Source organism: Crocodylus siamensis, chromosome 2 (genome assembly GCF_052110815.1).
Source record: "Crocodylus siamensis isolate JL-2025a chromosome 2, ASM5211081v1, whole genome shotgun sequence".
NCBI classification, from domain to species: Eukaryota; Metazoa; Chordata; order Crocodylia; family Crocodylidae; genus Crocodylus; species Crocodylus siamensis.
Window position 1 is genome coordinate 7,924,505 of NC_143396.1, and position 21,287 is coordinate 7,945,791.

General features: G+C 54.1%; 1 pseudogene; it reads right to left on the reverse strand.

The window, feature by feature from the left end:
• Window positions 1–8,622: 8,622 nt before the first annotated feature.
• LOC149869840 (uncharacterized) lies at window positions 8,623–10,723 on the reverse strand (annotated as a pseudogene).
• Window positions 10,724–21,287: the final 10,564 nt, after the last annotated feature.

Here is a 21,287-nt window from a genome sequence, read left to right on the forward strand (position 1 = left end):
TGTTGCTTCCCATGGCTTGGTCTTAAAACTAAGGTGAAGGTGTGTAGCAGAAGCAGACAGCTCAATGGCACCTTTCAGGGCCTCAAGCAGGGTGGAATAGGGTCACATTTAGGTGCCTGAGTCCATATAAGTATGCAATAGGGAGAATAGTTCTGCAAAGAGGCTAAAGAAGAGAAAGGTGCTCATGGGTGGGTTGTGCAGGCTGGCAAATGTTCACCAGATCTTCCCATTGGCTTGCTGCACACCGCCCCGCGGACTCTCCGGAAAGGAATCGCACCCCTGAACTTGCAATACCAACCATGCTGGAAGGGCTGATGACCATACCTGGGCTCCAGAGCTGTTCCCCGAGCAGAGGAAACACAACCCCACATGGCAAGCGGCAGCTGCAGGTGGCTTGGTGGGGGCGAGGGAGCTGCGGGTTTCTAATTGTGAAGCTGTTGCTGCACTTGCGTAACTGGCAGCTGGAAGGAGTCGAAGTGACGAAGAGTCTAAAATTGGGGATGGGCAGGGAGCCGCAACGTCATCTGCCTTGGCAAGCAGGTTTTATAACTGGGAGATCTTTTTTATTGGGACATTAAACATGCAAATCAGGGGTATGCTGGAATCCTGCCGGAGGGATTTTACCCGTGTCGGGCGCCGGGGGGCTTTTCATCTTCCAGTCACAAAGGGACTGTTAAGAGATCTAGTCTCGACTCCAGCAACCACCAGCTTCTGCACCAACCGCAGGCTGGGCTGGAAATGAGCTTGTATTAACACATGCCATCAGGCTGAGCTGATTGGCACCAGGGTATTGCTATTGCTGCTGGGCCCTGAGCAGACATCGGGACTCGAGTGTGCAAGGTGCTGCACCTCTAATAAACGCAATCTCTTTTCCAGACAAGCTCACCATCTGCAATTCACATTTCTGGCACAGGAATGGAGCTCCTCAAGCCCAGGCACTCGTGCTACTGCAGACATCCAGGTCTCACAATCCCTTTCAGGAGCTTCCTATGGTCTCATGTGCATCTTGCCTTGGCACTTTTAGGTGGTAGAATGGATCCCTAAGGCTCACTTCTCCTGCTTTCCAGGCTGGACTACTTGTCCCTGCTTACCACCTTTGAGCCTTTCAGTTGACTGAACCCTTCTGAGGGTCTTCTAGACTAGCAATGTAAAAGAAAAACCCGTCCTTCCCACCATAAAGGAGCACAGAATTATCTCCCTTGGTGGATGCGTGGCGAAGATCATGTTGTTGCCTTCAGGAACTGGGGGCAAGACCAGGTGACCCTGGAGGTACCTTCTGGGTCACTGTTCTCTGGGATGCTCTGAGGGTGCAATTCGTACCTGCGCTGCTGAAGCAGCCTTATGACACCCCCTTCACACCTGATGTTGCATGGCTTAGGCAGGACTGAAGTAGTTGATGCTGGCAATCCCTTGATTCAAGGATGATCTCTACCGCGGCTCATTGATGGGTCTTGAGGTGACTTAAGAGTGCAATCCATGAGCCATAGATCTGTCTGCAGAAGTTGCAGGTCTTTCCTCAAGGATGAATAGGCTGTAGGCTGGGATTTCTCTCCTTTTCCTTCCTCTGCTCTCTCTTCTCTGCTTCGAGGGAAATATGCTGCTCATTTGAGATTGTTGCTCTGACAGGAGACTACCTTGAGGCTGGTCGCAATGTTGGCCTGCCCGCCTTTCTAGGGCAGTCTCTCCTGTCTTACCTGTCGTGCCTTAACGCATAAAAGAAGATGGAAAATTGCAGGAGGCTGCCCATTTTATGCTCCAATGCCTAGGGCATTATACACGTCTCCAAACCTCCCCTTTACTGTGTCCCTTGCCTTGCAGATGACATTCGAGTCCACTATTACTCCCCCGACCCCTTCACTGGGCCGCACTCGGACTCTGGCCCAATTTGGCCTCAGATGTCCTCAGATGTGCCTGGGCCTCCTCCCCTCTCACTGGAGCCTCACTAGGGCCTCCAGTCCAGCTACTCCAGCCAGCCTATGTGCAGTCCTTCAGGCCCCATAAGGCCCTTCTCTACATGGCTGCCAGTCACTACTCTGCCCCCTCACTGGGGCCACTAATCCACCCCCTCACTGGGGCTGCTTATGCCAGGCAGGCAGTGTTGTCTCTCCAGCTCCCTGCAGCAAGTGCTGGCTCTACTGCTCAGGGCCTGCTCTTATTTGCTAGCAGTTAGGCCCTCCTCCAATCAGGTGGCCTCCTGCTGGCCATGTGACTCTCCTGGTTGGCACCACAGTCACCTGCTGGCTGCCCTGCTGCCTGCTCAGGCCCTTAAAGTGGCAGGCACCAAAGGTGGCACCATTAGAGTTGTTGGCAGCCAGCTCCTCCCTGCTCATGATGTCAGCATCTGTCTTCTTGAGGTCTGCCGTCAAGGTGTCCTTGTAATATTTCCTCTGGCCACCGTGGGATCTCAGGCCATTACTAAGATGGGAGCAGAGCACTTGTTTTAGGCATCTAATCAAGCATCTGGCACAATGCCTGGTCCAGTGAAGCTGGTGCTTGAGGATCATCGACTCAATGCGGGTAATATTAGCTTCAGCAAAGATGTTGGCCTTTGTGTGGCATTTGGCAAAGGTGTAGGCATTTGTCTTCCCCATTTGATGTGGAGGATTTTCCATTGGTGATGCCTCTCCAGGCTCTTGAGATGATGGGGGTAGTTCACCCATGTTTCACATCCATAAAGGAGAATGGGGATGAATGACTACATTGCAGACCCATGTCTTTCCAGAGATAGTGATGTATAAAGGCACGCCAAAGCAAATTCCCAAAGGAGGCACTTGGGCTGAAGTAGCACAAAGACCTCAAGCCAGACCTCTTGATGACAGCAGAACAGGCCCTTTTTGCTGGTGAGAGACCCAGTTGCTATGGATGTCAAAGGCTGAAAAAGCAAAATCCCTGCTAGGGTCTGTGAATGGGCCCATCCCGTACAACACTCCCGGAAACTGTCCCCTCTGCAGTAGCACGTCCCAGAGCTCCATCTTCATCTCACCAAACCAGCACGTCTCCGTTCAAAGGTTGCATGCCTCTGCTTTGAGCAGGGTGGCTTTTGTAAGGTAAAAAAACACATGACCCTGCTATGGCTTTGCTTTGTTGAGTGGGGTCTGAAATGGAGTCAAGTTTCAAGCAGACTGCCGGGGCGGGGAGCTGAGCACGTCACAAAAGCCAGCACTGGCGAAGGAGATTTAGGATCCCATGGGATGTCTGATGTATCTGGCACGGTGGTAATAAGGCAGCCTTCCCACAAAGCCAATGAACCTGAGAGGGAAATGCCCCCTCCACATAGGGCCTTCCCACCATCATCTGTGCACCCCGGAGACATGGCCACGGCACCTTTGGATACCACAAATGAAGTGCTATCTCTCTGCTCCATGTGGTCAGCCCAAAAGCAGAGACGATGAAGCCATAGTCCTCATGGACCCTGATGGACTCAAAGCAGCCATAGTCCTGCTTGGAGCAGGGGGTCAGACAAGATGTGACCTCCTGGGGTCCCTTCCAACCCTCATTGTCTGTGATCCTCTGATTTTGGAGGGCATCTACCCCATGACCCTATTGCCTGGTGTGAACACTGCTGTAAGACAGCTGCAGCTCACCCATCTCAGGGTGTAGCACATGCAAGGCAGGTGTCTCATACTTTGTGAGGGCTCCTGGTACAATCAGGTAGCGGTGTAGACAGCAGCCCTGCATCCTTCTTGAGCCCCATGGAGAAGACAGACGTGCTACACGACCCTTGTTCTCGGCCTCCAGAGAGGGGCGAATACCCACCACGTCTGGTCACTGCCTCGGCATCTGGCAACCACAGCTCGTCCCCGGCCGCAAAAGAGACGCACGTCCTCAACCCAAAATCAATTAAACAGGATAATAATAATGACTGCAGTGAAATCGCAATGTAATTAAAGATTTGCTTGGGAGAAAGCGCTGCCTTGGAATTGGTGCCTCTGTTAAACATCCCTCTGCTTAGCATGGAAGAGACGCTGTGCCCGGGTCTCGTCTGACTTCCTATTAACTATTCAAATGGCCCCCGAGGAGGGAGAAGAAATATCTTCGGAAACTCTCTGCAGTAGATCCAAGATGTAGCAGGTACAAGGTTACAGCACCCAGAGGATGTGGGTGATATAACCCCTCCCTAGCTACATCAAAAGTGGGGAAATGTACCATGAATTACCATTAAAACCCTTTACTGAAAATCAGATACCTCCAGGGGTTAGTAATAAGACTTTTCTGATGCTCACGGGGCTGAATTGAATCTGCCCCCCTCTCTCCCCAGGCTGCTAGCGATCTGCCTGTCTCTGGCCAGCTTGTCTTAGACTGAGCATTTCGTTCAACTGTCGCTGGTGATGGATGGGGATAGAGAGCAGCCAGGACATCGGTTCATAGATGCTGCTAGGCTGGGTGCATTTAAGAACGACCATCGTTATTAAAAGGCTGTGCAGAAGTATAAAAGCCCCATCGATAGCACTTAGCACTCACCATCTTCCTCCTAAGGACCGCATGCCCGTCAGCTGGTTCTTACAGCATCACTTTGCACTGGGTGAGCATCAGCCCAGCAGAGACGAAGGTGGCCCCAGGAAGGTTACACGATTTGCACAGGATCTCAGTACAGCTCAGTGGCAGAAGCCCAAGCACAACTAGGGCCCCTGCCTGCAGCTTGCAGCAGAGACCCAGAAACAACAGCAGTGCTGGAGGGTTGGGGTGGTCCAGCAGGCCAAAAACAGGCCAGGACCCTTCGATCTAGTCCCTGATGTATCGCTTTGTGCCGCCGTTTTCTCAGCTACAGATTTCAGGGAGCTGGGGCGGGGTGGATAACACCATCCTCCTTTGCAAAGCCTTTTTTGAGATCTACTGAGCACACCGCCATGCCAGGGCTGGGTTTCCCTATCATACCAGACAATCGCTATCAGTTTCTAGTGAAGCAAAACCCCCAGGGTGGTGTAGACCCTCGGGCAGCTGCACCCTGCTTCCCCCCAGCTCTGGGGAGCAGCTGTGTGTTTAGATTTACCAAATGAAGCCAGTTGACCCCTGGCCTGCTGGAATCTATAATATCGCTGCCTCCAATTAGCTGCCGAGGTTGCAGGATGATGGAGAAGGCCCCGGGGACCGTGCAAAGCATGGAGTGAAACGCCAGCGTGAGGAAAGAGCCAGACGCCGGTGCGCTCGGCCCCCTGAGTATATTTGCTGTTCATTAAAGCGTCATTGCTAAGTGCAGCATCTCTGTGCATTGCTCAGCACGAGAGAGAGGGCGATGGTCCTGAAGGGCCTGGTCAGAGAGCGCGCTCCTGGCTCTGTCGTACTGGGGAATGAGCCTGAAAAGGACCTGCCAGCCTGGAAATCCAGCCGCTTTCCCCGATGCAACGTACCAGGCAGCCGGGATGTGAAGGGACCCCCAGGCCGTATAACCATGTCGAGCCAAATGCCACTCTCCAGCCAACGTTCGTCTGGGAGAAGTCCCTTGCCATCGGTGGAGCTGCACCCCTGTAAAGCAGGCGATGGGATCATGCAATACGTCCGAGGGCACATCCCGGTCCCTGTGAGCCGAGCTCTGCCGGGTGCCACCGCCGCTCCAGCCTGGGAACGGCATGGCAAACAGGGCTGTAGCTCGCGGTCTGCCCGCAGCATGGCAGATGCGCCGGAGGGCTAATTAAACACCGCATTACTCCCCATCGCTGCTTGTCTCTAGCAATGACAGCAGTGGCAGGTGATGGCCCAGGCCAGGGCCAGCGCGGGGCCGATCGTAATGAGCCGCTGGGAGAAGCGGTAACCTCCGAGGCGATGTGGCACTAATCGGAAGTGGCACACGGAGGCACGCTGTGATGTTACCTATCAGAGGTGGCACGGCTCAAAGGGAGGGCAGCTGAAACTGGCCCCCGCGGTCGTCAGCATGGATGTGTGTGATGCAAAGAGCAGGCAGGGCTGTGCCCGGTGCACGGCCAGGTGCGCGGGGACTGAGTCCAGCCAGGCTTCAGCCGCTCAGAGACACGGCCTGTGCTACCCATCCCTCGCAGGGACAGACTGTTGTTGTGTCTGGGCCGGACCATGATGCCCTTTTGCACTAAAGGGGCACAGGCTTCACCTGCCCCCAGCTGTGCCAGCAGCTGGTGGCTGTCACAGCAGATCCAGGGCTGCTAACAGCTCTCCAGGCGCACCCAGCCGGGGCACTAGCATTCAGGGCCTGCTCTTCCAGTCCAGCTAAGGCATCCTCAGCACGACAGCTTATGATCTTAGAGATGACAGCAGTCTCGCCTCAGCCCTGCCACTGACTGCCTGTGTCACCACGGCCAAGTCCCTTCACCTCCTTGCTTCCCAGCTGCTGTGCTGTCCCTCTCATTTGTTTAGAGCTGCAGTGCTCCACCTCTTGGCTCTGTGGGCCAGATGTGTGGTGCAGGGCTGGATCCACAGGGTCAGGGCCTGAATTAGGTCCCGTGCAATCAGCTCCCTAGTCACACCATCTGGATCAGGCACAGCTACCTGGATCAAGCCCCGCGCACCTAGATCCTGCCTCGTGACATCCAAATCAGGTCCTGCATCTCACCTTATCCTATCTCAGCCCCATGCCCCTGATCTAGCCTGCTAAGCTATGCTATCAAGCCCACTGGGACCCCACAGGTCTGGAAATTGGGTAGCAGAGGAGTGGTTATTAATGGGTCCCACATTTTTGGACCCATGGAGAGCCCTGTGAGCTAGACGATGGGCTGGATCGGTCCTCCGAACAGAGCTAATCACCCCTTCTGTGCACCCATTCTGGGGTATGCACGGCCTGCTCCTTCATGCTGGTGCTCCCAGCATCCTCCTCTCTGCCTCCAAGTGAGTGAGTGTTGCCAGCTAAGCTACATCTGCCAGGCAAGCCATGCGGTGAAGCACTGGAGCAGGCTCCCCAGAGAGGTGGTGCAGTCTCCATCCTTGCAGGTGTGTAAGACCCAGCTCGATAAAGTCTTGGTTGGGATGATGTAGTTGGGGCTGGTCCTGCTTGGAGTAGGGGTTGGCCTAGATGTGACCTCCTGAGGTCCCTCCTGTGGTGGGCCAGTAGGGGGCGCTCCTGCATTGAGCCACCCACCTCCCTGCGCCCAACCACCTGCCAGGCTCCAAATACCTCCCTAGGGGCGCCTTACGTCTGGCCGACCCCTCTCCCGGAGCACACTCACTAGTCTGGGGGTAACGTAGCTGCCACCACCCCGAGAAGGGACTGTCTCGGCCCTGTGTCCTCAGGGAAACACAGGCCTAAAGTCCTACGGGTACTCGACCCAGTACAGGCACTTGGGGCACTTCCCCAAGTCCGGGGCCAAAAAGTAAAGTCCCCCTTAGTCCGCAGACCTAAGGGGTCTCTTAGGCATAATTAAGACCCCCCCCCAATAAGTCTCCCACACCAGTCACAAAGGAAGACTTTATTAGTTACAGGGGTAGAGTGAAACTAGGGTACAAGTTTGAGCAATATCCTAGAAATCCTAAAGAGCAAAGAGTCTGGCTGAGGTAGCCTTTTGACGCATCTGTGTTACTGCCAGCTAGATATCCACCCAGATCTCGAGTAGCTTACTCACACGCATCTTCCAAAGGCTGGTGCTGTTTCCCCTCTGGAGGCAGACGTTCCTTGCTCATAAGTTTTGGGGGAGAGAGAGCCAGTTTCAGATGGTAAATCTTCTCTGTGTCCCCCGCATGGCTGCTGCCCCCTCCTCCTGGGCAGTCCTAACTTATATAGCCCCTGTGACCTCATTCACCTGGCCCAGTGGAGGCCAGCTCCGGCTGGCTGTCCGCCAACCAATCTGAAATACATCACCAGTTGCAGGGCAGACTCCAGCCCACCAGGTAGATGCCCCTCACCCAGGTGGTGGATGCCAGTCCCTTAGGCAGAGGGAGCAGGTTCCCCCCCCCCCCCCCCGGACTGCAGCCAGCTCAGGTTACGTAAAGAGATAGGCTGAGGTGTGACTCCTCCATGCTGGCCCATCTAATCACATTGTCACAGGGCAGAGATTGTGGGGAGAAACCAAGGCGGCATTCTGCCACACTTCCCCCCCGTCTTTATAAAGCTTGGATCCGTAGCTTCACAGAGGTATGGAGACAAGCGTGCTAGTTTGGAGGGGTCACCTTTCACCCCTAAAGAGAAATTACCTACCACATAATACTGATCCTAACAATAAAACATATAAAACATAACAGCACATTCAGGAACTTCCCCGCCCGAGCGCTCTCGAGCAGGTCTGAGTCCATCCGACCCACGACCCTGAGTCCTTTCATGACAGGGCATCAGCAACCACCGGTGCCTCGGTGGAGGTCAGGGCAACTACCTCCGGGTACCGAGTGGCAAAGTCCACTAGAGTCAGGATGTATTTCTTCCCTCTCTGGGTCTTATGCGTCAGGATGCCCACAATGTCTATCCCCACTCGTTGGAAGGGTTGATCGATGATAGGGAGGGGCTGTAGGGGAGCCTTTCTCTTGTCCCCACTTTTGCCCGTCCGCTGGCATGTCTCACAAGATCAGCAGTAGTCCGTCACATTCTGGGCAATTCGGGGCCAATAAAAGTTTGCCGCTGGCGTGTCCGTTCCCTGCCCATGTGACCCGCACACGGTAAATCATGAGCCATGGAAGCAATTGTTGCCTGTATTTGTGAGGTATTATGATCTGGCGATGGGGTTCCCAGGTCTAGGTGCGGCTCTTTGGCACCCACAACCGGTAGAGAAGTCCTTTATCCCAGACCTCCTGCTCCCTCTTCTCCGGGGTGAACTCACTGTCTTGCTCCTGAGCCGTCTGCCGGAGGTCCTCCAAGCTGGGGTCCGCCAGAATCTCCTGCTTGAACTCCCCTTGCCTGGCTAAGCCATCAGCAGAGAGTTCGGGGGCTCCTGCAGGGAGTGCGCCTTCACCCTCAGGGACTTCCCTGGTCTCCTCCCTGAGAGGCTCTCCTCCCTCTGCCACTGACGGACTAGACACCTCCCTGGGACTGTCACTTAGCCCACCCTCGGGGTTGCTAGTTCCCTCAGGGTCTGGTGTAAGTTCACCCTCCGCTGGGGCCGCTCCCAGGGCAGCCAATGGTGTGGCTGTCTCTTGGGGAGTTTCTAACCCTCCCCCTCTGGCCTTTTTGCTCTGCAGACGAGTCACCGCGTTAATGCGGTAGGGCTCTCGCTCTAGGGCCTGGTCCATCTCCCGGTGCAGGAGTTCTCGATTAAGTATATCCCGTCCCACCAGGATGGGAGCTGGAGCCCCTTCCATCACACCCATTTCTACATGCATCGCGCAGCCTCTCCACTCGAGGGGTGACCGGGTTACCTGTACCTCAAATGGTGGAGACCCCGCCCCTTGAATGGTCAGGGTCTTCCCTGGGATTATATCTGCAGATGAAACAAGGTTGGCATCGATTAATGTCACGCTGGACCCCGTGTCCAGTTCCCCAATAAGGGTTCTCCCACTGACCGTTATCTTGGTCCGGTGGGGCCATCACCTCCGCTGGGTTTGTGATCCTGTAGCATCCCCTCTGAGGGGCTCGGGCCTTCCCCCTCGCTGCGTACAGCTGTTGCATATCTGACGGGCTTGGGTTTGTTGCCTAACTTTGGGCAGTTGGGCTTGATGTGGCCCGGCTCCCCGCAGTTATAGCACCCCCTCTTTTCCGAATTGGGAGGTTTGGTGGAATCAGGGGCCTCCTTACGCTTGGTCTGGAACAGCCTCTTTTCCCCTTTTGGACCTGGCCCTCCCTTCCCCCCTCTCTGGACCCCTTTATGGTGCTTCCCAGAGTAGGGAGGCTTCTTGTCTGACCCCTCACGATTAAGCAACAGCTGATCCGCAATTTCAGTGGCCTCAGGGCCGGTTTGGGGCCCCTGTCCTTGACTAGGGTTTTAATCTCCCTTGGACATCGGTAGTAAAATTGGTCCAGCGCCATAAGGTGGAGCAGCTTCTCTCTAGAGTCATCCTTGGCTCCGTCTGCCCATTTGATGAGTGCATCCCACAACAGGGCCATAAAATCAGTCATTGACTTCTCCGGCTGTGGGACGAGATTCCGAAATTTTTTCCGAAAATAGTCCGGTCCTAACTTGAACCTTGAAGCCACGGCCTGCTTAAAGGTATCCTAGTTCTCAGCTGCGTCTGAGGGCAGGCTGTTCAGGACCACCGCCAGGTCACCATCTACCAGAGCAGCCATGTGCATCATGTACGCCTCCTTGGGCACCTTCAACTGTCAGGCTTGCCTTTCAAAGATGCTGAGGAATACGTCGGGGTCATCTCCGGGCCGGTAGCGAGAGAAGGCTGAGGAGTTTGGTTTGGGGTATTCCCCAGGCGCTCGTGGAGGGCCCGCATCTTCCCCGTTGGTCCGCAGACGGAGTACCTCTAGCTCATGCTTGTGCTTGGCCCCTGCCTGCTGGGCCTCCGCCTCACGCTTGAGCCTTGCCTCTTCAGCCTCGCGCTGTGCTGTCTTCTCCGCCAGCTCCATCTTTTTCACCTCCAGCTCCATGCTTTTCAACTCCAGCTCATACTTGCGCTTTCTCTCTCGCTTCTCAGCTTCTAGCTGCCTCTGGTACCTCGAGCGCTCCTCCGTAGGGGTTGATCCCTCTGAGGACTGCGGACTTGGTGTGCGGCGCTGTGATTCTGGGGAGGACTCAGGAGTTGGCGTGTGTGGAGTTTGCTCTGAGGCTGAGTCATTGTCGCACAGGAGTTTAATCAGTTCCTCCTTCTTTAGCCCTTTCTTCACATGAAGGCCTCTTTCTTTCACCCGTTCTTTTAGTTCAGGCACGGTCATTTGGACATACTCGTCCGCCATCCTGGCTATCTACACTATCCAGTCGACCTGATGCCAAATTAGAAAATGTTTGCTCCAGGGATTTCAGTGACTCTATTACTCTTCCCAAATTATGCCTGTAAAACAGCAGGGTATTTGAATCCCACTGCTCCTACCACGTGTGGCGGGCCAGTAGGGGGCGCTCCTGCATTGAGCCACCCACCTCCCTGCGCCCAACCACCTGCCAGGCTCCAAATGCCTCCCTAGGGGTGCCTTACGTCTGGCCGACCCCTCTCCCGGAGCACACTCACTAGTCTGGGGGTAACGTAGCTGCCACCACCCCGAGAAGGGACTGTCTCGGCCCTGTGTCCTCAGGGAAACACAGGCCTAAAGTCCTACGGGTACTCGACCCAGTACAGGCACTTGGGGCACTTCCCCAAGTCTGGGGCCAAAAAGTAAAGTCCCCCTTAGTCCGCAGACCTAATGGGTCTCTTAGGCATAATTAAGACCCCCCGCCTCAATAAGTCTCCCACACCAGTCACAAAGGAAGACTTTATTGGTTACAGGGGTAGGGTAAACTAGGGTACAGGATTGAGCAATATCCTAGAAATCCTAAAGAGCAAAGAGTCTGGCTGAGGTAGCCTTTTGATCACGCATCTGAGTTACTGCCAGCTAGATATCTACCCAGATCTCGAGTAGCGTACTCACACGCATCTTCCAAAGGCAGGTGAAGTTTCCCCTCTGGAGGCAGGCGGTTCCTTGCTCATAAGTTTTGGGGGAGAGAGAGCCAGTTTCAGATGGTAAATCTTCTCTGTGTCCCCCGCATGGCTGCTGCCCCCTCCTCCTGGGCAGTCCTAACTTATATAGCCCCTGTGACCTCATTCACCTGGCCCAGTGGAGGCCAGCTCCGGTTGGCTGTCGGTCAACCAATTTGAAATACATCACCAGTTGCCAGGCAGATTCCAGCCCACCAGGTAGATGCCCCTCACCCAGGTAGCTGATGCCAGTCACCTAGGCAGATGGAGCAGGTTTCCCCCCCCTCAGGACTGCAGCCAGCTCAGGTTACGTAAAGAGACAGGCTGAGGTGTGACTCCTCTGTGCTGGCCCCTCTAATCACATTGTCACAGGGCAGAGATTGTGGGGAGAAACCAAGGTGGCTTTCTGCCATACCTCCCAACCCTACTTTCTATGATTTTTATATACTTCATGGTGCTAAACTGGTCCTTGTTTTCCTTGGTGTTCAGATGCAGCTGCTTCTTTTCTATACCGGAGCAGGGGCACTTTGTGCCCAAAAGCTTGCCTGACCTCTCTGCCAGCTATACAGCTGGTGTAATAAAATAACTAAATGCATCTTGCTTCTCACCTCTCCCCTGGACCATCTCTACAACATGGCAGCAGCACTCATAGCCACAATGGCAGCAGTGCCCATAGCCACAATGACATCTGATGGGGGACTGAAGAACATGGAAGAAACCTTCAGCCACCTCCATCAGAGAGAGAAACTAATTTCCCCTTGGTAATACCTGGGGAGAGACTTTCTCCAGGGGCATTGTCTTTGCAGGCAGCCCCACCAAGGTTGAGGTGGATGGCATCTAAATGCCTCCTGATTAGCTGGGAGAAGCAGTAGGACCCCCACCGAACCCCACCTGGGGCAATGGGCTGTCGTCTCAGAGGATGGGCCTCCTGGTGCCACACCACAGCACTCACCATAGCTGCCCTTCATGGGGTAGCAAAGCAGTATTTGCACCTTCCTCTGAAGCAGCCAGTCCTGGCTCCTTGAGACGATGGGATACGGACCAGATACATCCACGGTCACATCTGCTCTGGGTCCACCTCTGCAGCACGCAGCGGGGGGAGAGGGTGGGCCTTGGCTCCTAGGGAGAAATCTGAGTGGGGTCACAGGTAACTGAGGGCCCTCTGCCAACTCAGTGCACACATGCACTTGCTGTTTTCTCTGTCCTGGGCCTAGCCCAGCTCCGGTTGAGACTCTGCCCATTGGTAGCGAATTGCAAAGAAGCCATTGCTTTGCTTGGATGTGCTGATGGAAGCAGTCAGCAGTGCTCGTGGCAGCTGGCTTCATGTCACAGTGGAATAAACTGGTCTCCGGCAGCTGTCAGATATGGGCACCATGTATATCAGGCATGCCCAGGCAGCAGGGAGGGGACCCTTGACCTTGTGTTTGGAAGGCACAGGCCTTTACCACCTGCGCTAAAAGGTTTCCTCTGCAGCTGGTAGCTGGGGAGATGGTGAATCCTTAGAATCACAGACTCATAGAAAACGAGGGTGAAGGGAGCTCAGGAGGTCATATCTGGTCCAACCCCTGCTCAAAGCAGGACCAGCCCCAACTGCATCACCCCAGTCAAGGCTGTGTCTAGCTGTCCTGTCCCTCAACCCCCCAGCAATTTTTGTTGCCCTCCACAGCACTCTCTAATTTTTCCAGATCCTTTCTGCAGTGGGGGGCCCACAGCTGGACACATGACTCCAGATGTGGTCTCCCCAGTGCTGCATAGAGGGGAAGAATCACTGCCCTCCATCTGCTGACAATGCTCCTACCCATGCAGCCCAGGATGCTGGTAGCCTTCCTGGTACCAAGGGCACACTGCTGGCTCCTGTTCAGCTTCTTGCCCACTGTCACCCCCAGGTCCTTCTCTGCTGCCCAGGCAATCAGCTCCCAGCCTGTCCTGGTGTATAGGACTGTTTCATCCTAAGTGCTAGACTTTGCACTTCTTACTGAATCTCCTGAGATTTCTTTTAGCCCCATCTTCCAATTTGTTGAGGTCTCTCTGGGCATGTCTACATGTGCATTTACGCTGGCTTAAATTTACCACATAGTAAATTACTGCACAGTAAGCGGGAATAAGCCGGCATCTACATTTGCAGGTGTTAAAGAGCATTAACACTGCGAGTGGACTGTTAGTTAGTCCCAAGTCAGCCCACACAGCCAGTGTTACTGCGCAGTAAGGCATCTACACATGCATTACTGCGCAGTAACTAACTGGGCATAAATTTGAAGCCTGCATGATGCAAGTATTAAATTTATGCTCAAGTCAGCATTAAGTTGCCATATTTACTACGCCATGGAAACATGCACCCATACTGCGCAGTAATCTGGGTTACTGCACAGTAAATGCGCACGTGTAGGCATGCCTTTTGCATCCCAGCCCTACCCTCCAGTGTATCCACTCCTCCCCAGAGCTTGGTGTCATCTTCACACTTGCTGAGGGTGCACTCTGGGCCATCTTCCAGGCTGTTCATGGAGATATTGAACAAGACAGGCTCCAGGACTGACCCCTGGGGCACTCCACGTGAAAATCTTGCTGAGGTTTTTACCCACCCTGAGCTCTGGGAAAGGGTGGAGCCAGGAGAATGGACGGTCCGACCCCCTCGCCTTGGGCCTGAAGTTGAATGACAGGAGTGACTCTACCATCACTTTGGAGGGGTGGTAGTCCAAAGCCAGGAGAGCAGTTGAGCGGGGAGCTGCCCTCCACCACCCCTCAGTCCTCCCACGCTCCTGTCACCACGGTTGGGACTGATCCTGAACATTGCCTTCTTTAGCCACAACGGCTGCCCCGTGTCGAACCGTACCTAGGCTCTGCAGGCTGGAAGCTACTCTCGATCACAATGTAATTCAGGTGTGAGTCCACTGATGCCCACCACGCTGCTGGAGGATCACGCCAGGGTATCTGAGACCTAAATCTCGCCCTGCATGCACCGCTGAGGACACATTATCCCCACCAAGCCAGACCCACGAGTGTGGATTCAGCTGCCCATGTAGAAACTTCCCCTTTCCAAAGAGGATTTCTGATGCTTCTTGAAGCCACGGTGGCTTCTGCTGCTTGTCTGCACCGGGGAGCTTTGTGTTGGTCTTCAAGGGCCTTCACTGACCCTTTCATTTTTGCTGGGTAGCTGACATGTTCTGAATGACCTCCAGTGCAGGGAAAGATGGTCCGGTGGTTAGAGACCTGGGTGTGATGCCCTGCTCTGACACAGACTGCCTCCTGCACTGCGGCCAAGTCACTTAATCTCCTTTCACAATGACGCAACTAGAAATGCCCTCGGTCACAGGGACAGCGTGGAAATAAAGTCAAAGGCAGTCAGGGGACTAAAGAGCCAGGCAAGGACCTAGCAGAGAGAATAGGTTTCAGCCTCACCTCTGCTTTGCTGGAGTTTTAAAGCATGTTGGATAGCACGGTGTTTTAATGCATGTTTTAAAGCACGGGTGTCAGCTCAGCTCCTTCCTGACCTGTACTCAGTGTGGGTTAAGTTGAGTGGTTTTACAAAGTGTGTGTGTGTGAGAGACAGAGAGGCTGTTGAACAGCCTGCCCAAGGTCAAAGCCCCATCACTTAGCACATTTAAAGCTCGACTGAACAACATACTAGTAAATATACATTAGGGAATAATCCTTCTGTGGCTGCAGTCATGATCTAATAGGGCTTTTCTTCCATCTACCCTGGGGGGGAAATGTCCAGGTGTTCGATAACGGCTTCCAAAGAGTGTGTGTGTGTGTGTGTGTGTGTTTGTGTAAGAGAGAGAAAGAGAGAGAGGGATCTGGGAGAAGCATAAAGAGATCTGAATAAGAAATATGTGAAGGAAGAGATTTTTCTTTATTTTTTATAGTTTCACAGTTGGTTGGGGTCAGAAGGGACCTGAGCAGATCATCGAGTCCGACCCCCTGCCATGGCAGGAAAGAGCACTGGGGTCAAACAACCCCAGCAAGATGTTCATCCAGCCTCCTCTTAAAGCCCCCCAGGGTAGGAGCCAGCACCACTTCTCTTGGAAGTCTGTTCCAGACCCTAGCCGCCCTGACCGTGAAGTTGCGCCTCCCGATATCTAGCCTAAATCTCCCCTCTGCCAGCTTGTGACCGTTATTCCTGGTCACTCCTGGCCGTGCCCGGAGGAACAGGGACGCCCCGACTGCCTGCTGGTCCCCCCTGACTAGTCTGTAACAGGCCACTAGATCCCCCCCAGCCTTCTCTTGTGGAGGCTGAACAGGTTCAGGTCCCGTTGCCTCTCCTCGTAGGGCCTGCCCTGCTGCCCCCTGACCATGCGAGTGGCCTCCTCTGGACCCTCTCCACGCTGCCCACATCCCTCTTGAAGTGCGGCGCCCAGAACTGGACGCAGTCCTCCGGCTGCGGCCTGACCAGTGCCGCACAGAGGGGGAGGGTCACCTCCCTGGACCTGCTCGAGATGCATCTGTGGATGCACGACAAGGTGTGGTTGGCCTTCCTGACCGCCACCCCACACTGCCGGCCCATGTTCATCTTGGCATCAATGATGACTCCAAGATCCTTTTCTGCCTCTGCCCTGACGAGAGGGGAGCTCCCCAGCCTGTAGGTATGGTGCCGGTTGTTCCTCCCCAGGTGCAGCACCTTGCACTTGTCAGTGTTGGATCCCATTCTGTTCTTGTCCCCCCACACCTGTCACCTGTCTAGGTCTGATTGTAGCCTATTGCTCCCTTCTGCTGTGCCCACATCCCCCCACATCTTAGTGTCATCAGCAAATTTGAGCAGGTGCTTTTTACCCCCTCGTCCAAGTCGCTGATGAAGATGTTGAACAGTGCGGGCCCAAGGACCGAGCCCTGGGGGACCCCGCTGCCCACAGCCCTCCAGGTCAAACGTGACCCATCCACCACCGCTCTCTGGGTGCGGCCCTCCAGCCAGTTGGCGACACGTCTGTCTGTGTGGGTGTCGACACCACAGCCCCCAGTTTCTTAATGAGAACGGGGTGAGAGACAGTGTCGAAGGCCTTCTGAAAGTGCAGGAAGACGATGTCCCCTGCTACCCTGTGTCTAAGGATTTGGTGACCTGGTCGCAGAAGGCCCCCAGGTTGGTCTGACAGGACCTGCCGCTCATGAACCCGTGTTGGTTGCCCCTAAGCATGACCTCCCCCCCAGACCCTCGTGGACATGTGCCAGGATAACGCTGTCAAAAAGCTTGCCCAGGATCCAGGTAAGACTAACTGGCCCATAGTTCCCAGGTCCTCCTTCCTCCCCTTTTTGAAGATGGGAACCACACTGGGCCTCTTCCAGTCCTCTGGCATATTCTTTTAAAAAGAATGCTTCAGTTTAACCTGAAAAGGGCCCAAACTAAATGCTGTCACCCCCGCTTCCTGCTTCTTCTCCCCCGCCACCCCTGCTTCAAAAACAAAATAAAGTTTGCCTTTGCTACAGAAAGTCAAATTTTTATTCTGCTAAAATAGGAACCTCTGTGCAAAAAGGCTCGCTTTAATGGAAAAGCCAGTCTTGGTGGGAAAGGAGCATCGATGACTAACGCAGCGTCCTGCTGCTGCCCAGGCCCATCTGGGATCCCTGGCACAGATGTCCGCTTCTCTCCTTGTCCATCTCTCTCATCGTGAACTTCGCCCCCCCGGAAGTGTCTTCAGGGGACCTGACTTCTTGACCCGCATCTTGTGACAACGGACAAGGGATCTTTAGTGATGACTAGCACAGCCTTCGGTTTCCACTTGCTTCTAAAAATAGTCTTTATATCTTGATCTCCTTGAAAGTGCAGGGTGAAGCTGTGCGGGGTGGGGGTGGGGGGACCGGGCCCCGACTGAATGTATTTTAAAGCCTATGCAAAATCCATCTGCTTGACAATGCTTGCAAAGCTGAAATCAAGCCCAGGGCTTTCATGACGAGTGTGTGACATGGAGCATCTCTGCCTGTGAGTGCAGATAGATGGACAGACCGATGCTCTTACTGGGCTCTGACGCCTGGACTCGTTGGCTAATGGCAGAAATAATGAGCTAGGGCTAAAAGCTATTGATAAACCTTGCAACAAGCCAGCATGATTTGTTCCAAACAATGTCAGGCAGGGCATGGGTATGCTGTATGCTGGGATCGTGCCCGGCGGTGCTGTTGCAGCAGCATGCTGCGATGCCATATGGAGACCCAACAAGGGCTGTCGGCCCGGTCGAAGGCAGCCTGAGGCATGCTGAGGGAGAAGGCATGTGTGCAGGATCTCAGCTGCATTCCCCGACGCGTCCTCACACAACGCAGAAGACAGCAAACAAATCTGCAGTGATGCCCCTGCTGGGAGGAGGTTTGGCCCTGGGAGACATGAGTCTAGGCAACAAGAGGCCAAGGTGCCTAGTTGGAAGCCATGTAGGTTTTGGACACTGTTCATGGCCTGTGTCTGGGCAGACGTACCTGTGGAGACCCAAGAGATTGCACTCGAAGCAGGAGGCAAGCAGAGGTCAAGGGAGATGCCCAAGGTCACCCAGGCGAGCGGTGTCAGAGCAGCACCTAGGTCTGTGCCTGAGCCACCAGCAGCCCTGGGGTCTCAGAAGTAGCTAGGCAAAGGCAGTAAAGGACATCCTTGAAGATAAAGGTTACAGGTATTCGTGTGGGTCCAGCATTGGACTGGGATTGCAGCTCGGGCCATAGAGTCATAAAGCAGTCGGGCTGGAAGGGATTTCAGAAGATCTTCTAATCCAACCACCAGCCAGCCCTCTCCAAAGCATCCCAGACAAATCCTCATCTAACCTGCTCCTAAAACTACGCAGACAACCCTGCCAGACAACCAGGAGCCATATCACCTGCCGCTGGTCAAGCAGGGGGACAACAGTGCCCAATGTCCTGCTGCAAGGGTGGTTAAAATACTCTCCAGATATCCAAGGAAAAGGTCCACAACCCTTGCTATGGGGGAGGGCAAAACCCCCACCACCTGTATTCATCTGACCCGACAGGAAGGGGGAAAAATTTCTTCCTGACCCCACGCGGCAAACAGCAAAGCCCAGAAGCATGGGGAATACCCATAGTAGACCACAGGCACAACTACTCTTAGCAGTGACTTTGAACATATCACTCCCTGTCCTCTGAGACCTGCCCATGAATGATGCCATAGGAGAGATCTGTGCTAGCATTACAACGCCCCCATTTCACAGATGGGGAAACTGAGGCACTGAGTTATTAAATGGTCTACCCTAGGTCACGGGCAGAGATGTGAGTCCCTTCCATTATGCTAAGCCGCCGTGGACAAGGACACTGTTCTTGTATGCTCTTGGCTTTGTGGCAGCACTGTAATGACTCCTGAGATGCAGACGTTGAAAAGCCATGGAGCTACCGGCTTCCAGTCCCCTGCACGTCGGCGTCGGCTCTCCGGCCTGTGCTCCTGCACACCTGGCTGGCAGGCCCAGGGCCGGGGGTGTTTCACCATAGCCCACAGCCCAGCTGGCGCAGGGACTGGAGGCAGCCCTGAGAGCTAATGCACACTTCTGTTGGGCAGATGTCAGACCTCTGGCGCGTCCCCATGCAGACTCTGTTCCCCTGCAGCATCTCCAAGCTGCCTATTTCAGCTCAGCCAGGTGGCTGCTTTCTCCCCTGGCTTCCCCTTGCAGCCAGCGCCAGATGTTGCCAATTTGAATAGCCCCTGCCTCCTATTGCAAATCAGTCATAGCAATTCCCCTGGGAAACAAGGGCATTGTGGTGGGGGGATCTCTATGTTGCACAATTTATTCTCCTCCATTTATTTCCTCAACTGCAAGAGGGTGGGAGGAAAGCCAGCCCCCTGCTTGCACTGCTACTCCGTCGCTGCTGTGATGCAGTATAACAAGGGATCGGCTAGGGCTGTGACTGCCGTGTCTGCCTGGCACCTCTGGCGCCCTTTCGCGGGCTTGTCATGCAGCACATCATCCATCGTCTGCCCAGTGCAGTATTTCCACCTGCTGTAAAGTCCTCATTGATCTCTGCTGGGCCCCCAGAGCCCCATCCATCCCCATTTAGAAGGGCTTTGATTTGTCTTCAAGAGGAGGCTGGACAGATATTTGGCTGGGGTGATATGACCCCAGCACCCGTTACTGCCCGGGGAGGGGGATCGGACCTGATGATCTGTTTAGGTCCCTTCTGACCCTAAGCACGATGATACTATGACTTTACTTACGTTGTAAGTTTAGACTGGATTTCCCCCAAAAAAACAAAACTTCTTCACTCTTAGAGCATAGGATAGATGCCTAGGGAAGACATGGACTCTCCATCACTGGAGCTGTTCAAGAAGAGGTTGGACAGCCGCTGGCAGGGGATGACCTAGGCCTAGCAATGCCTACGCTCTTCGATGGGGAGTTCCCATTTTTGTGGGTTTTTCTGCTAGCCCCCTGCCTCCTTTTCTGCCCCATGTGTCAGGATGATTTTAAGCCTTCCTCAGAGTCATTGGGAGTTGGCTGGGGACTCTGGTCTGTGCCAAAGCTCCTGCTAGGACCAAAGTTGAAGGTTTCTGGCTAGAGGGTCTTGCCCCTCCACTCAGGGTCAAACTAATCCCTATATTTGGGGTCAGGAAGGAATTTTACCCCTGCATTTTACTCCAGGAAGGATTTTTACCCCTATATTGGGGTATGGGCTATGGGGGGGGTTGCATTCCTCTGTAATGGGGGCTATGACTCTCTATCCAGGACCTCTTGAGCATATAGTATATATTCATTGATATAAAAGAAGGGCTGACGTGGTCCCCTTGTTTTACCCGTGGCAGGTTCAGGTGTTAGGTCTATGTTGTGTCAGGATTGACTGGATGCAAGGTGCCCCAATATTGCGCTGGGACTCTGCTATTCCCAGAAGAAATGTGCAGATGAGTCCTTGGGAGCAGAGCACGGATATCCCCCCCAAGCATTGGGGATGTTTCTACCCAAGGGTTTGATTCAGGCCTGAACCTGCTTCCACGCCTGTGCTCCTCAGCTGACTTCTTGCACCAGTGCCACCCATCTACTGAGCGGCCATACGATTCTTCAAACTGGCTTGTCTTTGGAGGGGAAATCAGGGATGACAAGACAAAGCATAACGATATACAAGTGCCAGTCCTGGAACAGAGGTGGTCAAACAGCATTCAGGGCAGGGATCTCCACACAGCACCAATGCCCCCCGGAAGATGAAGCAACAAAGCTACCAGAGCCAATGGTGTCTGGCATGAGCAAGAAAGGAGGTCTAGGAGGGTTTGCAGTTAGTGGGGGAAGACTACAAGCCATGCGCTAGCAATATTGAGCTTGAGGTCACTATTCACCTTCAAGGAGATGTGAGAAAGAGTGATGATACAAGGGCCTAGAGGGGTAGATGTGAGAGTCACCAGCATAGAGGTAACAGGTGGATTTGTGTCTGAGGAAGAGAAGGTTTAGGGATGGAGCGGGGGAAAGAGAAAGGAGACCAGTAAAGAGAAAGGAGACGAAGCCCAGACCGCTGTCAGGACCTACATGAAGCTGGATCTGGGATGGAGAGGGTCATCTCAATGCCATGTTATAGGAAGGGTTAAGGAGGCAAGAGGAAAGCAGGAGAGGATAATGCCCCAGAAGCCAATCTCAAGATGAAGAGCATGGGGAGAGGTGGAGGAGGTGCGGGAGAAGGAGGATGGGGTGCTGGATCTGGGCTTTGGCTGAGAAGAGGTCACAGATGCCTGGTGTCTTGGGCTCAGGATCCCAGCTCCTGAGTTTCTCCTGGGTGGAGAAACTCCCCCCACCCCGATCTTTCTAGCCTCTTTGGCCTGTATAGAAAGAAATGCTTTCCAAGTACCACGGCTCCCAGCACCAGCGGGGTTAAGCTGATCTCTTTACAAACTCCTTCCAGCAGCTGCATTTATTGATGCTTGGATTAACTTAATGAAACCAATGGACTGGAACTGCAAAGGG